Source organism: Castor canadensis, chromosome 6 (assembly GCF_047511655.1).
Source record: "Castor canadensis chromosome 6, mCasCan1.hap1v2, whole genome shotgun sequence".
Taxonomy (NCBI): domain Eukaryota; kingdom Metazoa; phylum Chordata; class Mammalia; order Rodentia; family Castoridae; genus Castor; species Castor canadensis.
The window spans coordinates 109690989-109703973 of record NC_133391.1 but is presented as its reverse complement, the minus strand read 5'-3'; the positions used below and the strand labels follow the sequence as shown (position 1 = coordinate 109703973).

The window sequence follows — 12985 nt, the reverse complement described above, 5'->3', positions numbered from 1 at the left end:
GAATACTAAAAATATTAGACTTCATCTTGCATTGGGTAAAGTGTTTCAATCTAGTTTACTGCTTAATAGAGACCCATACAGCATTCAAATTAGTCACTTGATTTGGTTATGCTTGGAATTTTTTTTAAGTAAAAACTCTCTCTAAACATCTCTCTAAACATTCTATTAAATTTTGGCACTAAGTATTTTATTGTTTCTGCTTTTCTCACTTTGGTTCAGACTACCCTTCATGAATCTACATTCTAATTTATTGTAATGAGTTGAAAAGTTAGAGTGATTAACATTTCATCACAGCAAAACAATGAGCATTTATAAATAATATCAGTCGACTCCTCAGTGAATGTGCAAAATCATTTATATGTTTGGCTATGTGCATACAGGCTAAGAGGATTTGTCTGACAAAGATTTCACAGTATGAGAGAAGAAAAAGTATATAACTGTTTTCTGTTGGAGAGTTGCATCTTAGGACTTCTCACTGTACTTGCAAACTAAATGGAATATTTGGGGGTATTAACATTTTCTAGGTATACTATATTGCTCAATCAAGTTTCTGATATGCATAGTAAGAGAATGAAAAGTTAACTCTGAATCATGACTAAATATTTTTATGTAGTTTTTTTAGTAAAGGCAATTTTTTTTCCTACAAACATCCAGGCAATTTTATTTTCCTTTTCTTATCCACTTTGGAATGATTATGTCAATATTTATCTCATATACTTTTACCATTTGAAAAGTTAAGATTAACTGTATCAGCTTTTTTGAATTGTCTGCTAATTACTACATTGTAGGGCCAGTAGCCATGACTGCCCCTAGAAAAGTAAGACAAGTATAAGGTATCAGGGAGAATTTTGAAGATTCAAGGAAATGTAATTTAGCACGTAATCAATCAGATGTTGAATCTTGATACTTAGCTTTATAGTTCTTTTTAGTCTGCTTTATAGTTCTTTTTAGTCTGCCTAAGTGAAGCAAAAAGTGAAATCACGTAGTTTTAGTTTTATATTTTGTACTTTAGGTTGTTTTTCCATTTTGATATAGTAGACAGAAATTTTATATTTCTTGAAATGTTAAAGTAGTAGTTCTACTTTCACCACTCTTTTTTTCTTTTTGTGGTACTGGGGTTTGAATTCAGGGCCTATATTTTGAGCAACGTCGCCAGTCCTTTTTTATGTTGAGTATTTTCAAGATAGGGTCTTGGGAACTATTTTCTGGGACTGGCTTTGAACCACATGCTCCTGATCTCCACCTCCTGAGTAGCTAGGATTACAGGCATGAGCCACCAATGCATGGTTCACAATTCTTTTTATTAGAAAAAAAGTTAAGCTTTTATAAAACAAAAGCATGGCTATAACTCTTTAAAAAAAAACCAAAAAACCTTAGAATGAGTCAATCTCAATTACTGATGATTAGCCTTTTATTTTATGTTTTTAATTAAACTTACTGCATGTTACCCTTCCTCCCCAAGTACTTTTCATCAGTAATATATACATCATTTAGGTAAATAGGCTCTGGCTCTAGTCTCCCAAGCCAATACAGATGTGGTTAGCTTGCTACTTCTGAGGGAAAAGACATCAGGCCAGAATTTTAAACTTCACAGCTCACTCTGCTCATCTTTAACAAATTCTATGGCCTCGTCTGCATTTTCTCCATGAGGCTTTTCCAGGTCTGGATTTTAAGGGCACACAGACTGTGGGGAATAGAGTGATAGTGTGTACTATGATTTAATTTCTTTTTCTCCTTACAGGGCTTTGTGCAAGTCATTTTACCTTTCCAGGATTTAGTTTTCTTTCATCTATAAATTGAAAGGATTAAGCATGGTAATCTGTAAAATCTATTTCTATATTTAGAATTCTGTTACTGCTTTAACTATTCACCAGTTTCACAACACCGATACGGTTTAGTAATAACTATCACAACTCCTATCACAACATCATATCATGATATATAGAAACTCAGTGTGCATAACTTAAACATCACATTAGATTTGTGTTCATTATTAAAAAAGATTTGTATATAAACTTTCAAAATATTTGGACAAACTATGTCTATCAAGTATATAAAATTTGTAGTAAAGTTGTTCATACCAATAAAAATATGGTATAATGAAATATGCAAAATAATTTTTACAAGAAAATGTCTGAAAGGTGCTATGGAATTATTTAACCATAGTTTGAAAAATACTCTGTAAATATATTTATGTCATATTTAAGATGGAGAAGTGAAATCTGTCCTCTATATTGTTTTTGGTAATAAGTGTTTAAAATTTCAAGAGTTACTTTTAAACAAATAACGAAGTGTCATAATAATGCCCCAGGTCCGTCCAGTTTTGTCACTGCAGCATGTCTTAGCTCCTTTCTACATATTTCCATGACAAAAAGACAACAGCTTTTCCCTCCATGCAGATGTAAAGTACAAGGTAAAGCAGAGGTGAACTCTCACAGTTGTTTGGACTTTGAAACACAATTTAATGAGTGGATAGCAACACGATTAGTAAACAACCAAGTGTCATTCACACAGAAAAGTACAGCACATTATTTAGGTTCTGTTAAAAAAAATGAGAAATCTCTAATAAAGATAATTTCTCAGCAGATTGTATGATATTATCAATTGGCAAAATTCCATACATTTGTGAAAATAATTATTCTTAAACTATGTAAGAAAATACTATCTAAACCAATAAAGCTAAAAATGCATTTCAAAAAGTCAGTTTTTATAATTGAGTATTCCAGTGGGTTTTAGAAGTTCTAAAAGTCACTCTGATATATTAAAAAAAATTTTGAACTCAAGATAATTTTCAAAATATCTAAGTTTATGCTAAAAATGTGATAGCATCTTAAATGAAAACTATTTGCTACGGAACTATCAATCATAGTATGCTAAAAAGAACATCAAAATCATTATTGTGCATGAATTTAAGTAACTTACCTAGGTCATACAGATAGTGATTTTAAATAATTACTCAATAAATTAATGAATAACATACTCTTAGTGTTCATAAAAGGGGAATAAGAGACTCTCCTTTACATGGATGAGTTATTTCAAACTCACTAAATTTAGCAGCAAACCAGTTCAATTATTATTGTTATGGTATTACTAAGTTAAACTGTTAGTTCAGCATTAACCACTCATTACATTTTACTTAACTGTTTAACTACATGGTGTTCCTCTTCAGTTTATTATACTGAAGGAGGTATCACTTGCTTATAAAACTTATTAAATGTACATGAGATATCTCCTTCAGTGTGTTTGTAAGGACGTTTACTAGAAGTAACTCTTAAATGACCAGTATCAAGTTTTTGAAATTCTGAATATTTAAAAGCTTCTCACATGGGGAATGACTTTTCTTCTGTTCTTTTCTAACTTTTGATACTGCTTTGTAACACTTGTTAAGAGTTGTCAAATTATCAGATGCCATCATTGTATCTTTTTGGTCTAATGATTTAAAATTATTTAAAGTTATTTTACTTGGTTTTTTCTTTCTTCTTTTAGGCTCTACTTTCAAACTGCTTGATGTTGTACAACTTTGGGTTACCAATAATAAAACTTTCATTCTTTTGGAACACAGGAAACTAGGAAATTGAAAACATACTGAAATTTATGTAGAATGCCCACAGGGGTAATCACTTAAATTGGCATACGTTAGCAGTCCTGAAGTGCAGAAATTGTCCTGCCATTTTGCCTTTTTCTGATAAATATAAATGCTTTTTTTAGCAATATTTTTAGATTGTTGATGATTTCCTGCTTTTATTAAGACTCTGAAATTCTTGAATCTGGTACATAGTGATAAATATTCATTAAAAAATTAGTGTGACTAATCTATACAATATGACTGTACTTCAGAAACACTCATCCTGTTCTGTCAACTCACATCAATACTAAGAGTTATTATTCAACATAACCATATGCTGTGCATTCCTTGCTGTTTACTATCTTACACCACTTGAAGCTGTGATCTGTAGAGTTGCCCTATATGTCTTTTTAATCCTGTACATTAAACAAAATGAACCAGCTGACAAAGACTACAGAAATTGTGAGATTACTTTCATATTTATATACTAAAATATTATCAGGTAAAATTCTGAATATAAATAAGAACATTGTAAAACTTTCTGTAAAATGTAATGATACAATATGTATATAAGACAATATTGCTGTATTTGGGCTTTATTTGATACCCAGCTTAAAATTTTAGTAATATCATTATTTATATACAATATAATAATGAAGGAAGAAATTTTCATTTAAATCTTTTTTAAATTTAAGACCTGGTATTATTTCTTCCAACATCTTATAAAAACTAATATAACTAGGTCCAGCTGTTCATATCAGTAAATAAAATTTTATTAATAGCATTCTATTGGTACATCCCGAAGTTACTTCTGACAGTCTTCGCTGCATTAGTCCAAGAAATTGATCAATTAATCCATTCATTTTCTACTTATTTAGCTAAATTGAGATAATTTTCCAGTTTTACTGAAATTAGCAGCCAAGTAATAAAATCTAACAAAGTTCCTCACTTAAATGATTTAATTAGTGCCTTAATGCTTGACACTTTGAACTTTTTGCACCAATTTTTCCCCCATCTAGAAATTCTGCCTTTCCTTCTACTGTGTTGTTTCTCATGTCTGTAGGTTCTGTCTCCACAAGTAAACAAAATTTAAGGGATTTTGGGACTACCATCTGAACAAAGGCTTGGTAGCTATGCACAGATATTTATAAATGAAATTTTTTCTCTCAAAATTAAGGCTTCAGACCCCACAAGATGTGGCCAAGAAGAGAGACAAAACCAAGTTGCAACCAAACCTGGATTACTTCTGCAGATCAAGATGAGAAACCAGACAGAAAGATATGCCATATGCACCCAGTTTTCAAAACTGGAATATACAATTCTGTGGCCAGGAGAACAGTAAAATAGATTGGTATGAACAATGTGCCTCCAGCTATAAGATTTGGTGTAGAAATAGAGAAAAGAGTCAAGACATTCATGAAATTAAGTGATAATGAGTTCAAAATTTATTCATTATGATGCCATTCACAAACTTTATTCTGTAAAAATATATGAAGGGTTAGTACCCTAATCAAATAAGTATAGAAATTGCCTCATACATATGGGAAAAACTTCAGTCCTTTGTGCTTCTTCCCTCAAAACCTGGAAATTCATATATTAAAGAGCTCTGAGAAACACTACAGTAAATAATTACTATGTGCCAGGTACTATGTTAAGCACTTGATTCTCATCCCATTAATTCATTTAATTCTCACCATAACTCTGTGAATTAAGGCTCTCTAGTTGTTAATAGCTGGATAAAGATGAGTTTCAGTGGGGCTTTGCTCCTTGCTCAGAATTACTGTAACAAAACAGTAGAACAGAACTGTATATACAGGGATTGGATTGATAATACCTGTCTGCCTTTCAAGATGGATATAAGGGTCACTTGAGATCCTGTGTATAATAGCATTATCTAAGTAAGATGTTCTAGGAATATGATATACTGTCATTTTTTAAAAAAACTTGTTTTCCCCCAAGCTTTTAGCTAAATATTGGAATTCTTTTCTTGGGAAGGAAACTGTTTTTGGAATTTTTTGAACTTAGAGTATGTTTTTCCTTGTATTTCTTATGGAAATGAGTTTTTCCCATCCCCTTTTATGTGCTAACTCTAATTCTATTTAGTAATCAATAAGGTATGATGTAGGAAGAAAATAACATATTTGGAAGACTGTGTTTTAAAAGCAGTTGATTAAATTTGAGATACAAGGACTGGAGGCATGCCTCAAATGCTAGAGCGCCTGCCTTGCAAGCATGAAGCCATGATTTCAAACCCCAGTATTTTGGCCAAAAACCTAAATTGAAATATAAATGTGTTTATATCTATATGTGTGTGTGTGTGTGTGTATATATATATACATAAATATGTATAATACATAAATATGTATGTGTATAAACATACATACACATATCTGTATCCTTATATATATATATATATATATATATAGAGAGAGAGAGAGAGAGAGAGAGAGAGAGAGAGAGAGAGATGAAATCACATGTCTCAATTTCAAATGTGGTAGTTGGCCACTCTATTTTTTCAAAAAGAATGTATTTTCATGTTTGTACCTTAATTCTTAAAAATTGCTTATAAAATTTTTTTCTAGTTTAAATTTCAAGCCATTTGAAAATTTTACATGTATTTTCAATCTATATGGAGAATATATTCTTCAGCCTCAAATATATAATTCTTACAGTTTTTGGTATCTGAACTTTAAACTTCTCTAGTATCGAATTAGGAACATAAAATGAATGTTCAGTTGCTATGCTTTTACTTTGGTCATCATGAACAAACCTCACTTTTTACACAACTTTAATTTTATCATAATGTTTATGTTAGTTACAAAAGTAAACACAGTGGTAGTTTTAAAACCAGATAGGTTTTTATTAGCCTCACTCTTTGTTTACCTAACTGTTCGGACTGCGGCTCACTTTTCTTGCTGCAGGTTTTGATTAACGGCCCCTTGGACTTGTTCCAGAGTACACTGTTGATGGTCAGGGCACTTCAAAGATGATTTATTAATTGTGTTTGCAACTCAAAATAAGTAAAGATTGATCATATGTCTTTATATGTTTGCCAATAAAATCAGGAATTACATTTTGAAATGAAGTTTGCCTGAATTTTTTTAAGAATATAGGAAGGATAAAATATTCATATTTTTAAAAATGTGTTTATTATTAAGCACAGCTTTATAGCCTCTTAAAGCATGATACTAAATGTATCAGAAATTTAGTCTTATGAATGCTAGCATTTTAAGTGCTATTTTAACAATATCTGAAGATACTATGTTTCAAGGAGGCTTACAAAAGCATTTTGAAATGTATTTCCATGTTTATAATTCACCCTGAGAACTACCCTTACTACAATTCCCCCAGGCTAGTACATTCATTTAAATTTCAAATTGTGACAGACTCAGATTTCTGTTTAAAAATAAATTTATTAGGACTTTATTATAATCTTTTGTAGTGTCAGGTAAAGAGAATTTATTCTATGTTTCAAATATATTATCCTTCTGCATTTCCCTAAGTTTGGTTTGGTAGTAGTTATTGTTTCAGGCATTTTATACTTTATGCACTCTAACCAAGTTAGAATAATGTAAATATATATTATACTTGTTCAATGGGGTAACTGATCAAAAGAAATGACTCCCTACTCATAATTTATAATTCAATAATGAAAGAAAAATAGTTAATTTTTAAATTATTTGGTATGCTGTATTCAACATTTACATTGAAATAGTGAAATTTTATAAATTAAATTATCTACTATAACATATAACCAAGTATAAAGTAGGTATATTTTGGTATTAAAATGTCATGAAATAAAATGTTTTATCACACTAGAAATAAAGGCTATTTCTTGTATTCTGAAGTATAAATTAGTTATTCTAAGCTAAGGATATATGAGCATGGAATATAACTGAGATATTGGCAAATGTAATAAATACATCTGCTATGACAATGAAGAACAGTAAACTTAAACTAAAAATACAGAGCAATCCATTATATTATTCAGACTTTTGTTTTCTTTTGATAAGTCATTACTAAAGGGAAAGGAATAGACATAAAGTTTGCTTACTTAAAAATCTTTTATAGTAATCTTGTTTCTGAAAAATTCCTATAAAAGTTATAATTTAAATAAAACTTATACATTGCTTTTTAAAATGTATTTTTATAAAAAGAAGATAAATAATCAGTGTATTAAAATAATGTTATAATTGTCAGCATTATTGTGTGCTTACTTTTGCATATATCACTTGTGGAAAATACAGAATAAAGGTGGGAACAGGGTCTCTCTCCAATAGTCTTTGTATATGTAGGAAGATTAATCAATGGCAGATTATATTTTGGAGCCACATTATACTTTCTGATAAAGTCTTTCATATGTATATGACTAACTGTAATATGTCTAAAAGGTATCAATCCATAGTAGGTATAAGATCTGTGAAATGTCAGAGGAGAAAGAGTTGATATTCCATTCCATTTGGAGAACGGTGTGATCAAATCAGAGAAGCCTGATAAGGAGGATTATCTGAGTTTGGCTTTGAAGCTTAATATGTTTTTAAAGTCATAAAGTGAAGAAACATAATGTAGAGACAAATAATTGAACCCTGATTACAGGCACCCATTGTTTCTTTAAGTGATGGAACATACTTCCACCATCTGCTCTATCTGCAGGTTTTAACACAGCATGTGGCTGCCAATTTAGAAGTTATGTTTCTTTTTTCTTTCTCTTTTTCTTTTTGGAGACAATGTCTCACTATGTATCTTAGACCACAGAGGCTATATTTCTCAGCCTTACTGTCAGTGAGGTGCAACCATGTGACAAAGTCAATGTCAACAGGATAGCAAGAGAAGTGATAGAATAGAAAGAGAAATAATACGTGTTCATGATGTGATTAGGCAGACATTCCCATGTCTCTCCTCACTTTCAGCTATCTTCCACATAGAATTAAAGGAAAGCATCCTTGCTAAAGGAAGAATCCCGGTCCCCTAGATAACCTCATGAAGCAGGGCAGCATACCCACATGGACTGTTCAGACACCTCTCAATTGTCATATGAGAGAAATAATTGACTATCTAACTTGATTTGAGTCTCTTAGTTAAAGAAACTTAGGATACATTTTAACTAAAAGAAAGGCTATCCTATGAGGGAAACAGACTGGTTAAATAAATGCACAGAGAAAATGTCACTGATTTAGAGGACCAGTTCCCTATTATTTAGTGCATAATATATGTATGAAGCTGGCAAGGTAGATGGAAATTAAATCATAAAGAGACTTACATGTTTTGCTTGTTTGGACTTCTTTTATGAATGCAAACAAGGAACTGTTCAAAAGCATTGAGCAAAGAATGGCATAATGAATGGTGTTTTAGGAAAATTTCCCTGAAAATGATATATTTGATGGAGGAAAAGTTTACTGACTGACAGTGAAGACAAAAAGATATAAGAACAATCTAGGAAGACTTATCTGAGAAGGAATACTGATACTAATTGTGGGACAGATTGTAAAGGAAGACAAAAGGTGACTGTCCTCTTACTACCAAAGACAGGGAAACCTCATCAGTTTTTTTTTTTTTTAATTTTATTATTCATATGTGCATACAAGGCTTGGGTCATTTCTCCCCCCTGCCCCCACCCCCTCCCTTACCATCCACTCCGCCCCCCCTCTCCTCCCCACCCCCTCAATACCCAGCAGAAACTATTTTGCCCTTATTTCTAATTTTGTTGTAGAGAGAATATAAGCCATAATAGGAAGGAACAAGGGTTTTTGCTGGTTGAGATAAGGATAGCTATACAGGGAGTTGACTCACATTAATTTCCCATGCGTGTGTGTTACCTTCTAGGTTAATTTTTTTGATCTCACCTTTTCTTTAGTTCCTGGTCCCCTTTTCCTATTGGCCTCAGTTGCTGTTAAGGTATCTGCTTTAGTCTCTCTGTGTTAAGGGCAACAAATGCTAGCTAATTTTTCAGGTGTCTTACCTATCCTCACCCCTCCCTTGTGTGCTCTCGCTTTTATCATGTGCTCAAAGTCCAATCCCCTTGTTGTGTTTGCCCTTGATCTAATGTCCACATATGAGGGAGAACATACAATTTTTGGTCTTTTGGGCCAGGCTAACCTCACTCAGAAAGATGTTCTCCAATTCCATCCATTTACCAGCGAATGATAACATTTCGTTCTTCTTCATGGCTGCATAAAATTCCATTGTGTTTAGATACCACATTTTCTTAATCCATTCATCAGTGGTGGGGCATCTTGGCTGTTTCCATAACTTGGCTATTGTGAATAGTGCCGCAATAAACATGGGTGTGCAGGTGCCTCTGGAGTCACCTGTGTCACAGTCTTTTGGGTATGTCCCCAAGAGTGGTATTGCTGGAGCAAATGGTAGACCAATGTCTAGCTTTTTAAGTAGCCTCCAAATTTTTTTCCAGAGCGGTTGTACTATTTTATATTCCCACCAACAGTGTAAGAGGGTTCCTTTTCCCCCGCATCCTCACCAACACCTGTTGTTGGTGGTGTTGCTGATGATGGCTATTCTAACAGGGGTGAGGTGGAATCTTAGCGTGGTTTTAATTTGCATTTCCTTTATTGCTAGAGATGGTGAGCATTTTTTCATGCGTTTTTTGGCCATTTGAATTTCTTCTTTTGAGAAAGTTCTGTTTAGTTCACTTGCCCATTTCTTTATTGGTTCATTAGTTTTGGGAGAATTTAGTTGTTTAAGTTCCCTATATGTTCTGGTTATCAGTCCTTTATCTGATGTATAGTTGGCAAATATTTTCTCCCACTCTGTGGGTGTTCTCTTTAGTTTAGAGACCATTTCTTTTGATGAACAGAAGCTTTTTAGTTTTATGAAGTCCAATTTATCTATGCTATCTCTTAGTTGCTGTGCTGCTGGGGTTTCATTGAGAAAGTTCTTACCTATACCTACTAACTCCAGAGTATTTCCTACTCTTTCCTGTACCAACTTTAGAGTTTGTGGTCTGATATTAAGATCCTTGATCCATTTTGAGTTAATCTTGGTATAGTGTGATATACATGGATCTAGTTTCAGTTTTTTGCAGACTGCTAACCAGTTTTCCCAGCAGTTTTTGTTGAAGAGGCTGCTATTTCTCCATCGTATATTTTTAGCTCCTTTGTCAAAGACAAGTTGGTTATAGTTGTGTGGCTTCATATCTGGGTCCTCTATTCTGTTCCACTGGTCTTTTTTTTTTTTTTCTTTTTCATAGTCAATGCTTTTATTGATCTTTTTTTTTCTTTTATTATTCATATGTGCATACAAAGCTTGGGTCATTTCACCCCCCTGCCCCCACCCCCTCCCTTACCACCCACTCCACCACCTCCCTCTCCCCCCACCCCCTCAATACCCAGCAGAAACTATTTTGCCCTTATCTCTAATTTTGTTGTAGAGAGAGTATAAGAAATAATAGGAAGGAACAAGGGTTTTTGCTGGTTGAGATAAGGACAGCTATACAGGGCATTGACTCACATTGATTTCCTGTGCGTGGATGTTACTTTCTAGGTTAATTCTTTTTGATCTCACCTTTTCTCTAGTTCCTGGTCCCCTTTTCCTATTGGCCTCAGTTGCTGTTAAGGTATCTGCTTTAGTTTCTCTGAGTTAAAGGCAACAAATATTAGCTAATTTTTTAGGTGTCTTACCTATCCTCACCTCTCCCTTGTGTGCTCTCGCTTTTATCATGTGCTCAAAGTCCAATCCCCTTGTTGTGTTTGCCCTTCATCTAATGTCCACATATGAGGGAGAACATACGATTTTTGGTCTTTTGGGCCAGGCTAACCTCACTCAGAAAGATGTCCTACAATTCCATCCATTTACCAGCGAATGGTGAGCATTTTTTCATGTGTTTTTTGGCCATTTGAATTTCTTCTCTTGAGAAAGTTCTGTCTAGTTCACTTGCCCATTTCTTTATTGGTTCATTAGTTTTGGGAGAATTTAGTTTTTTAAGTTCCCTATATATTCTGCTTATCAGTCCTTTGTCTGATGTATAGTTGGCAAATATTTTCTCCCACTCTGTGGGTGTTCTCTTCAGTTTAAAGACCATTTCTTTTGATGAACAGAAGCTTTTTAGCTTTATGAGGTCCAATTTATCTATGCTATCTCTTAGTTGCTGTGCTGTTGGGGTTTCATTGAGAAAGTTCTTACCTATACCTACTAACTTTTTTCTGAGGTTTTCCATATCCTGGGTGTTTTCCTCTTTAATGTTGTCTGTTTTTGTCCCTGAGTTCATTTATCTGTTTATTCATCGTGTTCTCTCTTTCACTTTGGTGTTTATACAGTGCTTCTATGGTTTTCTTCATTTCTTCTTTTGCTTTTTCAAATTCTCTATTTTTGTTGTCTTGGAATTTCTTGAGTGTCTCCTGTACATTTTGGTTGACCCTATCCAGTATCATCTCTATAAAATTCTCATTGAGTACCTGTAGTATGTCTTCTTTTAAATTATTCTTGTGGGCTTCATTGGGTCCTTTGGCATAGTTTATCTTCATTTTGTTGGAGTCTGGATCTGAGTATCTGTTTTCTTCATTCCCCTCTGGTTCCTGTACTGATTTTTTGCTGTGGGGAAACTGGTTTCCCTGTTTTTTCTGTCTTCCCGTCATTGTCTTTGGTGTTGTTACTGTCCCTGTACTGTGTGCAATTAAGTATTTTCTAGCTTGTAATAATAACAATGGTAATATTTAGAATGGAAGGGTGAGCTGAGATGGAAAGCAAGATGTTAAAGAAAAGGGAAAAACAAATACACAGACCAGAAGAAGAAAACAGAACATGGTATCAGAGAAGAAAGTTTCAAAGGTATAAACATGGAGCGTTAGTGTACTAATTGACAGCAAGCTGAACAGACATTAGAGAGACAGAGAGAGGATTGAAACTCAAAAATAACAAAAATAAAGATAGGAATAAAAATAAAAAATAAGTAAATGAAAGAAATATCTATATATAAAAATGAATTAAAATAAAATGAAAAATAGAAAATTAAAAAAAAAAACCCAAAAAACCAAACTTCAAATGCAATGAAGTTTCAGTCTTAATAATTTGGTTGTCCATCTCAGTCTCCAATCCTGGAGATGGTGCCTCAGATGTTGTTCTCTAGTTGTCTCATCAAAGGGGACGCATAAAGTAGAACAAAACTACATACACACACACACACACACACACACACAAAACCCCACCAAGTGTCCCACATTCAAATGCAATAGTTTCAGTAAGTTTTTTAGCATGCAGGTCTAATTCAGTTCTCTCATCAATGGTAGGAAGAAAAAGAAAAAAAAAAGAGTCTGGAGACAGTTCTGAGAATGGTATCTGCAGCTGTGGCTTGCCTGCCGCTGCTGTCAGCCTGCTGTTGCTGGTGGCGTTATTTATGCCGATCTCTGCAGTGATCTTAGCACTCACCTGGCCCCGCAGGGTTTGTTTGCTCAGAGTTCTCCTGTGCGG

At 33.4% G+C, this 12985-nt stretch overlaps 1 protein-coding gene across 4 annotated transcripts in view; it reads left to right on the top strand.

The window, feature by feature from the left end:
- Positions 1-12985, top strand: part of Xrcc4 (X-ray repair cross complementing 4) — a 270348-nt gene that overhangs the window by 164636 nt on the left and 92727 nt on the right. The window lies entirely within an intron of this gene.